Source organism: Peromyscus californicus, unplaced genomic scaffold (assembly GCF_007827085.1).
Source record: "Peromyscus californicus insignis strain IS unplaced genomic scaffold, ASM782708v3 Scaffold_7__1_contigs__length_154581171, whole genome shotgun sequence".
NCBI classification, from domain to species: domain Eukaryota; kingdom Metazoa; phylum Chordata; class Mammalia; order Rodentia; family Cricetidae; genus Peromyscus; species Peromyscus californicus.
This window is the reverse complement of record NW_026294595.1, coordinates 121,901,369-121,920,952: the sequence shown is the minus strand read 5'-3', so window position 1 is coordinate 121,920,952 and position 19,584 is coordinate 121,901,369.

Below are 19,584 nucleotides of genomic sequence, written 5' to 3'. Positions count from 1 at the left end.
CATGATCACCTGAGGCCCTCAATTCCTCCTGTGTTCATGAAAATCTCAGTGGCATTCTCAAACCTATCCACAATTAAAAGCAGACTTTCAAATTCTCAAGGTACTATCTATATGTATAATATTGTTAAATACTGTGGTGGTATTGTGTTCCCCAAAATATTGTGTACCCTAATGAACTTATCTGGGGTCAGAGAACAGAAAAGCCATTAGATACTTAGGATAGGTAGTGGTAGCACACGCCTTGAATCCTAGCATTTCAGAGGCAGAAATCCATCTGTTCAAAGATACAGCCAAGCATGGTGACTTACGCCTTTAATCCCAGAAAGCGAGCCTTTAATCCCAGGGAATGGTGGTAGAAAGCAGAAAGGTATATAAGGCGTGAGGACCAGAAACTAGAAGCTTTTAGCTGGTTAAGCTTCAGGCTTTTGAGCAGCAGTTCAGCTGAGAGCCATTGGGATGAGGACACAGAAGCTTCCGGTCTGAGGAAACAAGATCAGCTGAGAAGTTGACCAGGTGAGGTTAGCTGTGGCTTGTTCTGTCTCTCTGATCTTCCAGTGTTAACCCCAATACCTGGCTCAGGTTTGATTTTATTAATAAGAACTTTTAAGACTCATGCTACAAAATACTTTTCTGAAAGGCCTTTATTTTGGATTAAAAATTGGATTAGCTCTATCTACACATAATTTCTACTAATAGGTCATTTGATACCATAAAGAATAAATCTAATTTTGCTCTTACATTATAATTCTCAAAATATTTGAAGATAACTTTAATTTTTCACTTAAAATTACATATGTAGCTGGCAATTCCCAGGACAACAACAATAAATATCTTTTGGTCACAGGGTTTTGCTTTATAGCCTAGGCTGGCCTTAAACTCACATCATGCATTTCCCTGCCCAAAATAGGTATGTATTTACACCATGCCTGATAAAGTTTTTTCTTTTCTTTTTTTAAGATTTACTTTAATTATGAGAATGTGTGTGTTCATCACATGTGAGTTCTGGTGCCCATGGAGTCCAGGAAAAAGTAACTGATCCCCTGGAGCTGAAGTTACAGGTAGCTTTGAGGCAACTGATGTGGTTTCTTGAGAACAAAACTTAGTTCTGTTCAAGAGAAGTATGTACTCTTAGTCACTGAGCCATCTCTTGGCCCCTTGATAAAGTTCTTAAAACATGAAATTCTAGATTCTAATACATAGCTTGCTTAATGGTTTCTAAACGTTCATGACATTTTAGCTCTGATGTGAAAAAAAATTATTTTTATGTATCCCCTTTTATAATAAAAGCAGAAATTATGAAAAGTTGAAGTCAATGGCTTTTCTTAAGGCCCACCAGAGGATATGTTCTACAGAAAAGCATAAACCTGTAATCTCAGCAGGAGGAGGAATGTTACAAATCCCAAGATGGTGTGGTTCCACAGTGAGTTTCAGTACAGTTTGAGTTGACTCTGTCTCTGGAAAAATAAAACACAAACAAAGCCTCAAGGATAGAAGTCTACTGCCATTGTATAATACAGAAGAACAGAGAATCCAGAATTAATTACAGCCTATATCTGCCAACCTGGTGCAGAAGTGAATGGTCTATAAGCTGGTAAGAACAATTTAATGGTGAACGCGATTAACTCCTGTAGTCTGAAGGTCAACTACTATGAGTGAAAAACTCCTGGTAGGTACAGCATTAAGAGAATCCACCTTTCATGAGTCTTACCTATAAAAACCCTAGAAAGTATTTGTAATTAAAAGACAGTGAAGAGTCCTTTAAGATTCTGATAGCGAAAGGAGAAAGTAATAACTGTGACATATACCAAGAGACTTCCTCTACCTATGCCCACTCTCAGGAGAAGCACTTTATCAGAGACATGTGATCTGAAGAAAGATATTTCTCTACTCCAGTCACTGTAACTTTTCTGACCAAAAGGATTCGAGAGGTACTCAGGAGATGGAGGCAGAATGATCATGAATTTGAGAACAGTTTCAGACTATGAGATACAGTCTCAAGAAAAATAAGTTATTGTCATCATTAAAACATTAAAAATTCTAATGGAAAGAATTACAAGTAACAACCCATAGGTAATTTAAGCAGAGAGCTGAAAACTAAAGTAAAGAAACATTGTACTTCCTTTTTTATTCTTTCCAGGTGTTCAAGATACCAAAGTGACAGACATGGTAGGTCCTCTGGTTGAAATCCTCTATTTCCCTGGGTCTTCCACAATCAAAATCTATATATCATCTCTGTGAAGGAATCAAGAAATGGCTGAACAGAATTCCTGCTACTGGTGTGGATGACATGGCAATAGTCACAGTCAAGAAAGGCAACTGAATTCATACCCCAAAAAAGGCGGGCTGTTGCTGTGGAGAAATTAAGATGAGATAAAGCTTCCATTATCACAGAATCAGTTGCAAATGAGTGTGTAGACTTATGACCCAGGATTACATCCAATGTAGCCTGTACTACATGGCCTCTCAGTGTATTTGTAAAGTATAACACCCATTAAAAAGTCCTTGTTTTAAAGAAACTTGCTATAAATCATAATCAGTAGGTAGATTTGAAGAGTTGACAGTAGAAACTTTCCTAACTCAAATACAAAGGGAAGAATGAAAAAATAAGAACATCTAAAAACTGTGGGGAAATTTTCAAAGCTGGAACATATACCTAATAGGAATAAAAGAGAAGAAGAAACAAAAGAAATAATTGATGTAATAATGCCAAGAATGTTCCAAAATTAATGATAACACCAAACCGAAGATCCAGAAAGCTCAGAGAACACTGGTAAGATAAATCTACACTTAATCATATCATACTCAAGAGCAGAAAAGTCATAGTAAATTACTAAAAACTATACAAAGGAAGAAAGTGGGATCAAATATTCAGATATTAGCACTGTGGTAATGATGAAAGGAAATGACATTATCTATAGCTAAAGAGTTAGAAAGCAGGGGGAAATGAAGAATCAAATTTAGAAAGTAAAAAAATCCTCCTACTTCCCAAGGTATAGTTTCTTGTAGCTGATATGATTTCAAATTATTTTCTAAGCACATAAGCACACTGGTAAAATTTTAAGTATATATTTAGTGTGCATGATAGTTGCTTTTTTTAATGAAATGCAATCATGTGGATGGATAATCTCTTAACCTTTTTTATGAATATGGGTATTCTGCCTGCACATATGTCTTGTCCACCATGTGTGTTCAGAGCCTGTGGAAGACAGAAGGTGGCATCAGATCTCCTGAGACTGGAGCTACAGCAGGTTCTAAGTCGCCATGTGGATCATGGGAATTGAACCCAAGTCCTCTGGAAGAGCAACCAGTAGTCTTAATTGCTAAGCCTCTTAATTTTTTTTTAATCAACAGTATCACTGTTGTCTTTAATGGCTATGAAAGTAGGTGAATGTAGCATTCTCTCACTCTTTTCAATCACTCAGAGCATCATTCTAGTGATGAAAATACAGAGTATTCGTAATACTAAAAATGTGCTGTCTGAATAATTTTTATGTGTAAGCATGTCCAATGATATTTGTAAGATGCTTTCCTGGAGGTAGATTTGATAGATAAAAGGAGATGTCCATATAAAACTTCCAGGCAAAAATGCTATATTATTTTACAGACTTGTCAACAACCTGCCTGTGTGGTCTTATATTCTCTAGCTCTATGTATAATGTAGATTTTCCTGGGAGCAAAGAATGTTTTTTCATGGATATTTTATTTGCAAGTCCTTCACACTATGGAGGAATAAACACTTTTTTTCAGGTGGTGATTTATCCAATATCCTTTGTAAATTATTCTCTGCTGGCTTGTTTGAAGGCACTGTCACTATAAGTAGCAATATCAACTATTTTTATACAAGTAGTACAAATTTTCCCTCATCATAAGTATTTTTTGTGAGTGTCACAGCTTGCTCAACTACTACTATTCTTGGCATTTTTTCTCAAAATCTCAAAATGTGGAAGGCTGCAGTCACTTCTTAGCAGCTTTCTCCCGAGCTGCCAAATCTGCCTCTTTCTGAGTAGCCAGAAACACCTCTTGTTCCTTCTGGTAAGCTGCCAGCCCTTCTGCATTGAGATTTTTTTTTTCACTACTCAAATACCCAGGTAATGGGCAAAGGCAATGATAGATTAGATAACATACTCTAGGGCAAAAGTATCATCTTTAGTTTTGACATAAGAAATCTCATATATGTGCTTCAATGTGACCAGGCCTACAATCTCTTTCCTTGTTTGCCAAGCCCCCTTCTAAATTCCAGCAGCTATCTTTAAGAAGTAGAAAACAGTGGGTTTAATCTTGAGCTCAACTGTCCTGCTAGGCTTCACAAAAACATTTATAGGTAGAGGAATGCCTCCTTTGATGTCTTGTCTTCTCATGAATTATTACAAAATGGATAAATAGTTATCAAATTGATAAGTTTATCAAAATTGGTAATAGAGACACCTTGATGACCCAAGGTGCTGCTCATTGGGGACCAAGGCCCTAGGCTAGCCTGCCATGCCTGTATAATGGTCCAGATCTTACCTTGGGCTTCCTGAGGGCTAAAGTTACCCAGCTTAGCCTAAACATGATTCAGGGACTAACAGTCTTAGTTCACCTCCCTATCATATGTCTTTTAGCTTTGCTTGTGATATATTTTGCTGCATTGGAATTTTGAACTCCTACAGAATTTAACCTGTAATGTTTTCCAAAAGCAAATCCACACTCTTCATTCTACACATGTACAAACCAAGTCAGACCAAGTCACTTGCCAAGTTTACATTCCTACCTAGTATTCTATCAAAATACAGCTATTTCCACTTAATTATCTTGAACAACAAAATAGCAAAAATGATAAATGCAATTGATAATTTTAATATCATAGAAACCCAAATGTTGTATCAATTTTCATGTCATTAAAAAAATTCAGCTGGGTGGTTGTGGCACAGGCCTGTATTCACAGCACTTGGGAGGCAGAAGCAGGTAGATCTCTCTGAGTTTAAGGACAGTCTGGTCTACAGAGCAAGTTCCAAAATGGCAAGGACTACATACACAGCAAAACCATCTTGAAAAACAAACAAAATAAACCCAAAACTCTAAAATGGAGTATGACATCTAAGGGAAGATCAAAGGGCTATCCTGTCTGGAGATTCACCACAGGAGAGAATCTGAGCTGAGCCTTGATGTACAGTAGTATATGGGCTCCTGGGAGAACAGCACAAAGGCAGAGTGGCAGAAGTACTATTGGGCTAATAAGAAGACCAATCTGACTGCTCACAAAACTTGTTCTGGAAATAGAACTGTTAGGAAAGTCACCTACAAAGTTATTGTTGGGGCCCTATAAGAGCAATGGATATTCTAATTAGAAATCAAGGAAATTGAGTACTTCTGTAAAAAGTCTCTTCACTTCTCTTAACCTATGAGATGGCTAGATACAAGCTGGTGTTATTATGTAAGGAATCCTGAAGAGTGATATAAACAAATGCACTCTTTTTCTTGATGGATATCCTGAAAAAAATGAGGAGAAGGAAATATGGTAAAAGCAAGCAGCCTAAGATCTACCAACAAAAAGTATGAGATCTAGGAGTTGAGGGTGTTGCATGGCAGTAGTTTGCTGTTCCTGTTGCTATATTTATTTATTTACTTTTATTAGTATGCAAAAAACAAGTTTGAGATTTATTACTGATCAGAACATAATGGATTCAATTTCATATTTCACTACTTGTGAAGAGCAAGAAAAGGGAGTGAATATTGGAATCATACAATGAGCACAAAGTAGAGGGGAAACAATAACAAACCCAAGGGTGTTGCAAAGATAGTAGCAGCAATGATAACAGTAAAGTCTAAGAAAATAATACTGGATGAAATCTATTGTGAGAGCCCACAGAGGTTTCCTAGTGAGATCTGAGCTTGCTTTACACAGCAGGGCTGCATTAGTGGATGACTTAATCATGTGTGTGGTTACCACATGTTTGGGATGGTCTGCACTTAGCTGTGCTGTGGAGGAGGTCTTTTGCTCCACCCCTTGGCATTCCTTTAAAAGCCCTTTAGAAGAGACAGAAGGGGTGGGTGGTTTTGACCCAGGCTCTCCTGAGGCTATCTTGTGTTTCTGTCTCTCTCCTCTATATTTCTATCTACATATTCCTCATTTCTTCCTGCTAAAGAGTACCCTGGGGGAAAAAGTGGGGGCAAACCCCCTACAATCTATCAGACTGTAAAATAGAGGTGTGGCAATAGTGTTTAATTTTTCTAGCCTCTCACCACCTTACTTTTGTGAGCTGTTCTCTACCTCTCCCATCTCAAACACATAAATGTCTTTAATCTAATAGTTTTGAGCCCTCCCCCCCCAGGTTAGTACTTGCACCAAGCGCAATATTTTAGTCCGTTATAGGATTAGACTGCCAGACATCCTATAGAGGGTTGCTGTCCTTGTTTCTTGCCAAATAGAGGTAGTGATATGAGAAGGAAGAAATGACACTATTGCATAGAGAGACAACAAAGAATAAGTGTCCTAGTGAGATGTGAATTACTAATTCCATTTGTCCCTGAAGCTCAGTTGTATGAGCTTGTCTATGAGACTATTCCCAGTAGTATCCAAATGAATCCATCTTTTCACATAAATTACTTGAAGTTAGTTTCCTTAAACAAAAACAAGTTGTGAATACCACAGAGGTTTAAATGTAAATTAGTAGCATGAGTTTCTGCATGAGGCTGAATTTGTTTCTATGTAAAACTTAAAGAAGAGTAAAAGAGATTCCTGTTTGGTGATTCTTGGAATTTTAGATCCATACATTTCATCTTGAGTATCTTCAAATCTGTCCTTCTCCATCCCCATGGCTGCTACTTTAATTTAGGGAGGGAAGGAGGGAAGGAGGGAAGGAGGGAGAGAGGGAGGGAAGGAGGGAGGGAGGGAGGGAGGGAGAGAGAGAGAGAGAGAGAGAGAGAGAGAGAGAGAGAGAGAGATTGAGAGAATGAACTAAATGTTATTGAAGCCATGTTTTAGCTGGTAACTTTGTCCCTAAAGCATCCTTAGAGTCTATGTGTCACTCAATAAGTCAGATGGAGATCTACCAAAAAAAATCCAACTTTCACAGTTACATTTGGTCATTTGATTATGAGATCTCTTCAGCAAACTAACCCTGGCTGGCTATTTCATTTATTTCCTTTCTGCAAACTTCTTTTGCTTTACCTCAACTGTACATCCTTTAAGAACAGACAATGCTTACTCTAAATTTAAATGAGGGGAATATGTCTCCATTGGAAAACTGGACCAGGTTCATGCTATTTAAACAGAGACAATGACAGATAAAAGTCTACCTCAAGGTATACTTGTAGTAAATTAGTTGCAACTCTGTGGGTTTGGGCCAAGATTTTGGCACCAAAATGTGAGTTTTGCAACTCTGGAGGAAGGTAACCTGACTACTTGGGGAGTAAGGCAATACCTTGTGTGCTTAGGACAACTCTGATGGCTGGAGCTGCAAAGAGACAGCTGGATACCTGGAGGGTGAGGTATCCTGGACACTTCGAGCTGCTTGGGGCAGCTCTGCCCTGGAGGTGTCCTGGACACCTGGAGCTGCTTAGGATAGCTCTGACAGCTGGAGCTGCAAAGGGACATCTCAGCCCTGGAAGGGAAGTTCTTCTGACTGCTCGGGAGAGTCAGGCCTGGAACTGCTTCAGCAGGGAAGGGTATCCTGACTGTTTGGGAGAGTCAGGCTATACCTGGTGTGGTGGGGGATGGTCTCCCTGCAGGATATAAAAATCCTGCTCCTCTTCTGGAGAGCCACTATAGCTGAACTTTGCTCAGCCCCCACTTAAGGGCACTTCCTAGCAGAGCTCTGCTTCTCCAGCCTAAGAAATTGCAGAAATGTAGCAATCTCCTCCAGCTCTGGAGAAAAGTGTTACTTTTTCAGTTTTTTTAGATCTCCCTTGCTTTGTTCACCGAGGGACATCTCAGCAAGGATTTTCTGTTCAGCTCCTCCTTACTCTGTCCACTGAGGGACATCCAAGCAAGGATCTTCTCTATGCCAGTGAATGAAGATCTTCACACCCAAAACTCTTTTGAGAAAGAGATTATTTGGGAAGGAATCCAGGAGAGTAGCTGCCTCTACCAGGGTGGAGAGAACAGCCCACAACTGACCAGGCAAGGTGGTTTATACAGGATGTCTTGGGGGCAGAGTCAACCAGTGGTTGGTTAGTTTTTTTCTGCCCAGGGATTGGCCAGTTTTGTGGGCTAGGGACAGAGATGAGCCTGTGCTTCTTTCACTGGCCTTATCTGAACCATCTTTCCCTAGTTCTGGACTCCAGGGTCAGGGTGGGATTCTTTAGCCAGCCCCCTTTTCCCTACAATACTAAAACTCTAGACTGACAGAATGTTACATGATTTTGGAAAGTGCTCAGGTCTTCAAGAGTCCAGAGGAAGGAATATGTAGACTTTTAGCTTCTATGTGGCAAACAGCAAGAAAATAGGGGGATGTCACGCCAATACCACTGTAGCACCCTCACCATGATAGGGGCTGAGCATTGTGAAGAAACTGAGGGTAGAGAATAACCAGATATAGGAGGCCAGTCCCCATGGATCCGACTGATTCGAGAATGAATAGTCAAGCCAACCAGGAATTATGCTGCTGGTATACTGGTTAATTGGCTCTTCAAAAAAAAAAAACAAGCAAACAAACAAAAATGCCCCAACTTGTAGATTTTCAATGTTCTGTGATGGGAATATTTCCATTAAATTGACTTCAAGAAATAAGAAGAAACCCCTAGTTTGACGCAGAAGAGATACTAGCTTTGTCTCACTCACACAAGTCATTTTGAGCCAGTCTGACATGTAGGAGCCAGTGTGAGTTTGAAGCAAAGATCTCAAAAGGCTTACAGAAGCAAGTAAGCAAAATGCTTGATGTAAAGAACTAAAGAGAAGCAGGATTTATTCTGCTCATGGTTTCAGAGACTTCAATTGCTTACAGTGGGGAAGGTATACCAGAAAGCATATATCATGAAGAGAAAGCAGACAAAGAGGAATGTTTTTGCTTAGTTAGTTTTCTCTTTCTTCTCCACTCATTCTGTCCAAGCTCCTATCCTATGGAATTCTGTGGCCTACATTCAAGTACAATCATCCCTTTAAATTAATCCTCCCTAGAAATAAAGACACACCCTAAAGTGTGACTCACCAATCCCCTTGTAATGAGTCTTTTTCTGTCCTGCCAGCCAGCTCCCAAATAATGACACAGAGACTTCTTACTAATTATGAAAGCTTGGCCTATAGCTTAGGCTTGTTCCTAACTAGTTCTTATAACTTAAATTAACCCATTTATATTAATCTACATTCTATCATGTGGCATTACCATGCTCTCTTCCATCCTGTACCTCCTGTTTCTTCTCCCTGTTTACTGGCATCTCCCCCTTCTTCTTCCCAGAGTCCTCTCTGTCCTCATAAATCCCTCCTAATCACTTCCTACCTAGATATTGGCCATCCAGCTTTTTATCAAACCAATAAGAAGGTACCTTAGCAAAGACACATCTTCACAGTGTAAACAAATATTCTGCAACATCCCCTAAATTATTTTAAATCTGAACAAATTGGCAATGAACATTAACTATGGCAAGTCCATCACCTGCAACCTGACATACAAATACATTACTTTAAATCATGATTTCTCACCACTGTCTCCCCAAAAGGCTAATTTATATTTCTGTGCAAACTTCACTAGCCCAGTCTAAAAGTCCCCATAGTTCCATCCAATGTTATTCAAAAGCCCAAGTTCAAAGTATATACTAAAGGTCAAGCCATTCTCTTACCTGTGAATCCTTGCAAAATAAAAATGTTCTATATTTCTAGTACACAGTGACACAAAACAAATGTTCCTATTTTCAGTAAATAAATTTTTTTAACTTCATGTGTATGAGTGTTTTGGCTGCATGTCTGTACACACATGTATGCATTTTCCACAAAGGCCAGAAGAGGGCATCAGATTCCCCAGAACTGGAGTTACAGACTGTTGTGAAGTACCATGTGGGTTCTGGGAATCAAACTCAGATTCTCTGAAAAAGCAATCAGTTCTCTTAACTGCTGAGTCATCTCTCCAGCCCTAATATTCCTATTCTTAAGAGAAGAATGGGACACAGAAAGGAGGGATAGGACCAAAGCAAGATCAAATCTAGGAGGGAAAACATTAAATTCCACAACTTTCTTTCATACACCTGGAACACATGGTGACCTGATGTGAGCTCTACCAAGTGTGGGCAGTCCCATCCCTATGGCTTTAATGTAGGCCTATATGGCTTTTCTTATGCTGGGTTCCCTTGTTGCCTATAGCTTTTCTTGGCAGACTTCCACATTCCTACTATGTCCAACATCCTAGAGTCTCCATTACAGCTTACAACCTCAGGGCTTCACATCTTGACCTCTCATGGGCTCTTTTCAAGGGAAACTGACACACTATCTGATTTCTAGACCTTGCTTAAAAATACAGATGCCTCCATGACTCTGTAATTTATATCTGCATGCCTGTAAGAGCAGTATCACATGGATGATGCAATGGCTGGGCCCCTGTGGACTATGGTTGCAGTGGCCTTTAAGTGTATGGGTAGTTAAACCTAAGAAAATTCTTCCACTCTGTTGTTGTCTGATTGATATAAATATGATGGGATAAAAGGGTAGATTATTGAGTCTACTTTTTTTTTTTTTTTCGTTTTTCGAGACAGGGTTTCTCTGTGTAGCTTTGCGCCTTTCCTGGGACTCGCTTGGTAGCCCAGGCTGGCCTCGAACTCACAGAGATCCACCTGGCTCTGCCTCCCGAGTGCTGGGATTAAAGGCGTGCGCCACCACCGCCCGGCCTATTGAGTCTACTTTTAAAAAGCAACAACTTCTTTAAAATGTTTTACATTGCTCTGTATTTTAGTTTATTGATAAAAGTTAATTTTGTTATACTGTTTATATATTTCTACTCTTGTTCAAGGTATTATGTTTATGCAACTCATTTAAAATTGTAATGTATAATTAAGAAATACAGATTAATAGTCATCTATGATAATCAAACTTATAGTCATATTAATTAGGTTTTCTAGATATGCAGAGATATATTTTAGATATATAGGTCATCTTCAAACACTTCAAAGACCTACAGAATACTGCATTTAAAATGTTTTAAGAACTTAGAGTTTTCTGGACAGTGAGACACGTCTGCTCTTGACAGCACCAATTACTTCAGAGAAGATGATGGGCATCGAAGAAACTCCATAGGAGTTTGCTTTCTTTATGGTATAAGTTAGCCATTTGGGCAAGAAACTGTTCTTGCCTGGACTGCTTGATAATATGTTATCAAGACACATGGAAAAATGACCTCTAAATTTTGCCAAAACAAGGCGAGATGATCCTTCAGGTTCCTGCTTTACATAGGAGACTACCAGACATTCTGCAGGACACAGGAAGAAGCAACTGAGAAACTCTAGGCCTATAGGCTAAAGGTGGATACCCCAACATTGCAGAGAAACTCTGGGTGACTGTCCAGACAGCCAGCTGTCTCTGTCATTCTAGATTTTTGGAAGTTGCTTACAATGCTCTTCCTGTTTACTTAGGTAATATTATATCCTTCTGGGGTCTTTGATGTAGCTGAAGACTAGATAGTTATAATTTTCCTTGGTTATGATAAAAGATAAATTAGATATGAAATTTTAGACTCACAAATATAGGACAGATTATAGAGTATTTTCTTTAATTTTGCCAAAAACAAATAGACTAGGTATTATAACTGTAATTCTTACTTGATAACTGCTCTATTATATGTAATTTTACTATATTAAAGTTAAAACCTTCCTTTTTGATTAGACAGAAAAGCGGAAGTGCTAGGGGATGTCTTTCTGTACACTGTGAATATGTGTTGCTCTGATTGGTTGAAAAATAAAGCTGTTTGGCCAATGGTAAGGCAGAATAAGCTGAGGCCATACATTCGAACTGGAGAGAGAAGAGAACAGTGGGGCAGATGCTGTGGGCCACAGCCAGGAGAAGCAATATATGAAAGTATAGGTAAGCCACAAAGTCATGTGGCAATGCATAGATTAATAGAAATGGGTTGAGTTAAGATATAAGAGCTAGCTATCAAGAAGTCTGCCAAAGGCCATACAGTTTGTAAATAATACTAAGCCTCTGAATGATTATTTTATAAGCAACCACAGGAATGCAGGGCCAGGTGGCACCAGAGAAATGTGGGGCCATGGGGCTAGCGGGACCTGAAAAAACTTTCAGCTATATTTGGCATTTACTGTTCACGTTCCTACCTACATTCTAATATTCTGAGCTCCCACAAGAATCACCCATTAAACTCTGCTTAGAGCATTCAGGCCTCTCTAGCTTAAACTTCCAAACTTCACTATTCTTGTGTGGCTTTTTAGAACAACCTTCTAACTGGATGCTCTGCATCAAGCATTAATATTCCTGAATTCTTTGTCTATACTGATGCTAGTATGATTTCCCAAAATAAAAATCTAGTCTTGTTCTTTGTGGATAAAATCTAACTACTTAATGTTTAGCAAAGTTCTTTATAATCTGGGTCCTACCAAACTTTCCAATTCTATCTCCTATTGATTCTTAGTTTGTAGTTTCTGCTCCATCCACATGAAACAATCTGTCACTCTTGGAATACTGTACATTTTCTTGGGCTTGGCACGTGTCTATTTTTGTTGCTATAACAAGGTATCCAAAGTTGCACACTTATTAAGAAAAGTTTATTTAACTAACAGTTATAGAGAATGAGTCCAAGATCAAGTGATCCCATATGTTTGACCACAGGTGAAGGCTCCCTTAGCTGTACCACAACATAGTAGGAAAAACACTATATGTAATAAAAGGTCAATAGTGAAGAGTAGCCTTATTTTAATAACAATGCACTCCTATAAGAAGTGATAAGTGAGGTCTCAAGAAAACTGTATTAACCCCATTCAAAGGCAATGCCCTAAATGGTATATAAATGGCATATTTATTGATAGGGCTCCCTATTTCCCTTTTTTGGTGCTCGAAATTGAACTTAGGGCCTTGTGCATGCTAGAAAAGCACTCTACTACTGAACTGCATCCCCAGTCACTGTCCCTCTTAAGAGGGACTAAGTTTTCAGCATTTGAAGCTTTGGGATACAAATTCAAATCATATGCAAATCATAGCAGTAGGCACTAAGTGATCATTGATTTAAATTACTAGATGCGGTGATATATGCCTATACTCCCACTCCCAGCTCTAAGAAGGCTGAGACAGGGTTGTAAGTTCAAGGCAAACCTTGGCTACATAGGTTCTAGGTCAGCCTTTTTGAGCCTGTCTCAAAAAATATATATACCATTCATTCATTCATTCATTCATTCATTCATTCATTTACACATACATACATAACTTCTACAAATGCTCCTAAAATATTCTTCTGTCTGAATATTATTTCTACCATCTATCTCCTTGACCTACAAAGCTAATAAAGTCTTAATCTATTGTTTCCTCAATGCTATTCTTCCTTGGTATATAATTTTCCATTGCATTCCATTTGCTTAATAAAGTTTGATTGATTTCAGGATTATGCAATTCATTTTATTCTAAAAATATATATAGATAGGGGGTAGATAGGTAAAGATAATAAGGAGAATAAAGAGGAGGGTAGTTATTGTATACCTGAAGATCCAAGTTTTCACAAGTAGGATATTATTTCACATTTTGGCAGAGTGGCATGTGACAAATGAAGAAGTGTCATGAGGTTACAGTAAAATGACAGCGCTGAAGGAAATAAACTTTTCTATATATCTAGATTTATAACTATATTAACATTATTCCTCAGCCATCACTATTTACATATTGGAAATAAGTCTTTTGTTGTTCTTATAAGGGAGTGAAATGAAGGATAATGTTGTGGAATATTATTTTAAGATGTGTTACATTTGTTTATGATGGGAAATAGTTGTTTAATGATGCAAAGATGTATTGCATTCTTTTATGCGGCATTTGTTTAACTCTGTGAAGCTGTGTTACTTTGCCTGTCTAAAACATCTAATTGGTCTAGTAAAGACCTGAAGAGCCAATAGCTGGCAGGCAGAAAGAATAAATAGGAGGAGAAATCTGGGAAGAGAGGAGTAAAGATGGAGGAGAGAGAAAAGAGGAGTCCAGCCACCCAGCCACACAGCCAGACACAGAATAAGAAGGAAATAAAAGATATAAAAAAATAGAGAAAGGTAAAAGTCTAGAGACAAAAGGTAAATAGGATAATTTAAGAAACGCTGGCTAGAAACAAGCCAAGCAAAGACCAGGAATTCATAAGAAAGAATAAGACTCCACAAGATTTATTTGAGAGCTGGGTGGCGCCCCCCCCCCCCCCGCAAGGAGCAAAAGATTAAAAAACAACCAACAACAGAATAAAGTAAATATCTTGGGGGAGGTGGAATTCTTTTATCTGTCACATTTTTACAGTTAAGAACAGTGAGATTCAAAAGGCTTAAATAATATTTGCCACCACATTTTACAGTTTTGTGGAGTAGGATTCAACCAAAGTCCATGTAATTCTAAAACATAGTTACTTTTTAATATAGTATACTGTTCTTAAAATAATGAAGATAAAAATGAAACCAGTATTCTAAGCTAATTTTTTTAGTTTGAATACTAATATACTGATACCCCTGGACATTATTTCAGGGATCTGTCTCTTCATACTTTATATATTCTTTGGTTAATTTTCTTTTCTTTAAAATGAGTGATAGTATTTTTCAAAAGCAAAAAATACTGTATATACTAAAATACTTATCTAATACTTAACTGGACTATTAAAGAGTTTAAGGCTGTAAAGATGGCTCAGTGGCTCAGGCACTTGCCACCAAGCCTGATCAATCCCCAGGACCCACATGATAGAAAGAGACTTGTTTCCAACAAGTTGCCCTCTAACACACATCATACACACACACACACACACACACACACACACACACACACACACGCACACGCACACGCACACGCACACGCACACGCACACACATACACGCACACACATATACACATGCACACGCACAGGCACGTGCATACACAGGTGTGTACACACACAAACAAATACCATGGTCCATGTATACACAAACACATACAAATGTAAACACAAAATAAATGTAATTCTAAAATTTGGCTATTAGCTAGTGTTGATGAGAGACATGAGAAGAAAGTTTATGCACTCTTATATGTAAACTGATAGTCTTTTGAAAGATAATTTGGCAGCTGCCACCAAATGTAAAATAAACTCGACCTTTGACTAAGTTTGACTTCTAGAAACAGACCTTGCAAAATTTTCTGTACAACAAGGATCTATATGTATGTTACCAAAACACTGTTTATAATAGAAAGAAAAAAGGAGAATGGGGATCGGAGGAAAGAAGGAAGGAAGGGAAGGCAGGAGGAAGGGAGGGAAAGAGGAAAGGAGAGAGGGGAGAGAAAAAGAATGAACATAAACTCATTGGAGACTGGTTAAGCAACTTATGTGAGCTCATACTGTAGAACAGAATGTGATCATTAAAAAGATGATGGATATCTACACTGTCACAAATATTTATTATATATATATAAATAACAAGGAAATATGTGTAACTACTTATGTGCCAATAAAGAGGAAGTATAGTCGAGTAAAGGAAATCAGAGTATATGTAAAGATACAATTACATAAAAAGATAAGTATGTTCTAGAAACACAAAATTACTACAGAATATAATTATGTATGCACATATATGTATTTATGCACACACATGTAGAGCACACTATACCATACCTATATACATAAATGTATAAAGAAATACCTGGAAAAGCACCTTAAAAAAAACCCTCAATAGTGATAGTTCTGGAGACAGGGATTGTGTGTATGCAAAGGTGATTTTCCATTTTACTAGCATGGGTTGGTCAATAGTATCTGTAAAGGGGCTAGCAAGCAAAAAACTTAGGACTGTGGGTCATATAGTCTTTGTTGTAGATGTTTTGTTGCAGTATCATGAACACAGCCATAGACAAATGAGTGTACTGTGTTCGATAAATCTTTATTTATGAGTACTTAAATCTGAATTTTATAGGGTTTTCACATGAGATGAATAAATATTATTTGATTTAATAGCTGAGCATGCTGGTGCACACTTGTAATCCTAGCACTGAGGAAGATAAAGCAGGAAGATTGACATGAGTTTGAGGTTAGTGGATACCAGACCAGCCAGGACTACTTAGCAAGACTCTTTCAAGAAAAAAAAAAGAGTAAAACCAATTTAGCTCCTGGGATATACAGAAAGAGATGCTAAGCCAAATCTGGGGCACAAATTTTAGATCTATGTGAATTTCTGTGAAAACATATATTTGTAATGACAAGGAGCATACGTTTAGGTGTGGACATAAGAAATTTGAATAAAATACTATAGAGTCATTGTCTCTCAATACATTAACGATGAGTGACACATGGCCACTGAGCCCTTGAAGTATGGTTACTCCAAGCCAGGAGTGCAGTAAGCATAAAACTGCACAAGCCTAGCACAGGTAAAACCCTCCTTAATCATTTCATATACAGTGGCTACAGAGATCATTCAGTTGTTAAGAGCACTGGGTTCAGTCTAACCACCCACATGGTGGCCCACAATTGTCTTTAACCCCAGCTCCAGGGAATCCAATGCCATTTTCTGGCCTCCATAGACACTGCACACACACATTACACTTACATGCTTGAAAAACATTCACAGACATAAAAATAAACAAATTTAAAAAATTAACTTCATGGATAAAAATAATATTTCAGATATATTTGGCTAAGTACAACCCACCAACTCAAGCATTTTCAATTACATATTGCCTTATATTTCTATTAAACAGCACTGATATATGTATATATATATATATATATTATATATATACACCTTTATTACTTGAATTGATTTGCAACAAGCTTCTCTTTGTTACTTGTAATCTTAATAATACTATGTTGATATTAATAATAAATAACAATTGTCTGTAAATTTGCAATACATTATAACATGAGAAACTATACTGTTAAGTTTTCTAATGAAATTACTTTATTATTGTAGGATTTGTAAGAAAGAAATACCTTTCATCTATTAACCACTAACAGGCACTTGAAACTTTCAGGCTTTCTATTGTGCTCATACTATAAACATGTGCATACGTGTATATACATAGCCACTGAATCCATACATATCCATATGGATACAACTATCCAGATGAATATTAACTTTGTAAACTTTGAGTAGCCACCAAAGTCATTGGGCAATACAAAACTAGTCTCTCATAACTGACACTCAAAGCTAGCATAAATCCTGATCCATCACCCTTGTAGAATTACAAGAAAGTGATGCACAGTTTTTGGAGATCTCCTTTCCTCTCCTATTCAGAATATTTAATTCCATGCCAATGTCAATCACACTTTTAAGTTCTATGTTAAATAAGATAAACACATAAAACGCATGACAGCACTGAGTATGTTACAAAACATTAATTTTTCACCTTCCAAGTAGGACATGAAGCTTTATATATAGTCTGTAAAGTTAGATGTTTTCCTTCCTATTCTTTTAATAAAGTTCTTATTTGTGAGATATTGATAAACTGCCTTTTTTTTTACAAATCAGAGAAAAAACAAACTGCATTTTTTTTGCCTCATACAATTCTCCTGGATGTCAAAATATTCATATGAGAGATACAACTGGCTTGAACACATACAAATGATACAATCTAAATAAAGAAAGCTAAGTGCAGTTTGTGGTTAGCTTTCCTTTTCTTTTTTTTAAAAAAATAAGATTTCACTATAAAGCATAGGCTGACTTCAAACCCAACATCTTCCTTTTATCAGCCTCTTTACTGCTGGGATTAAAGGTGTGTGCCACCATGCCTACCTTTGTGATTGGACATTCATGGTCATGAACAGTCAAACATTTTCATGACTGCTTACTCATGTTCATTTATTATCTATAAAAATAAATTCAATCACAGAGAATACATTGAATATACACAACATTCTCCATTTCTTTTTTGGTACAGGTATAAAACAGATACCCTAATTTGTTCATTAAAAAACCATGCTCAAATAATCTCTTTTGACACATTTTTTTCATGGTAAGGCTCTTGTCTTATGTGACACTTGTCTCTGCTAAACCTGGTTTTATGCGAACAGGATTTCAGAGGGCATTGGAAGCCCCGGGTTTCCCTTCCATCCTCCAGTGTCTTTAGAAAGCAATTTCTAAACCACCATTTCCACTACCCTTTTAATCTCTGCAAATTGTTGGTAAAAGCTATGTCAAGGCAGTCTGCCAACAGCAGCTTAACCATATATGTATTATCACTGATTATTCTAAAGAAATATTGTATTTAAGAGAATCCACTGTAAAATATGTGTCTATCAGATTATAAAGACAAAACATCAGACCTTTCAACATATATCTTCACATGTCTACAGTGATAAGCATACAAAACATAAAAATGCATTCTTAAACTGCCTCATGAATTATTTTATTACCCAAACCGTAGGGCGTGTGTGTGTATGTGTGTGTGTGTGTGTGTGTGTGTGTGTGTGTGTGTGCAATGTTTGTTTATATTAGCTAAAAATTAACTTTATGAAAGTATCAATTCAATTGTTAAAACTTTCATCCTTACTACATAATTTGCCTTTACCCACTGAGGCTCACCATTTTTAGTGTGGAATTAGTGATGTGTTGAAAACTGATTCTACATATATAGACTTTTCATTATGGAAAAGGTAATTTGCCATTTTTGCCTTTATTTGAGATTATTATACATTCTTAACAACATACTCATACCAACAATAAATTGCTTTCATTTAAACTAGTACAGAATTTCTGAAGCAATTCTTATTTCAATGGAATTTTATTTTAAACTGAATTGCAATGCCCTATGCTTTGTGAAACTTTTGTGTTTTGTGAAATTCCTGTATTTTCAAAAGGAAAAAAAGCAAACAAGAAAAAATGGTTTTAATCAGCTTTCTCATATTATTGCTATATAATTTCCTATAGGGCAAATTTCATATGTAGTGTTTCATTTTTAAAAATCTTAAAATAAACATTAGACTTGTTAAAAGGTCAGATCCCATTCTTAGATCACTTCACAAGCTAGGTATTTTAGGGCAATGATTTCCAAGTACATTTGACAAACGTGTTGTGGTTTGAGACTGACTTTTTACTGAGGGGATAGTTTACAGCACTTGGCCTTGGGGTTGATCCTCAGCACTGCAGAACTAAAACAGCATTAAAAACTCCACTACTATTTATTTGTTTGTTTATTTATTGACAAAGTCTCCTCTTATAGCCCAAGGTGGCTTCACACTCACTATGACACACAGGCTAGCCTTGAACCCACAATTCTTGTGCCTCAAGAGACTTGAGATTACAAATATGTTACTGTATTCAACTTGATTTTATTTATTTATGAGATCATATGAGACAACTTTATCAATCAGGTTTTCCTGATGGTACTCACAATGAATAGAGTAATTAAACTATTTTGTATCAGGCTTTTTTAATGCAAATTATTGAGCTAATAACTGAATTGGTTGAAATTTACCCAGTTTTATGAAGACACTAGTTTATTGCTTTCTTGTATGCACAATTCTCAACCTAAAATTCAGA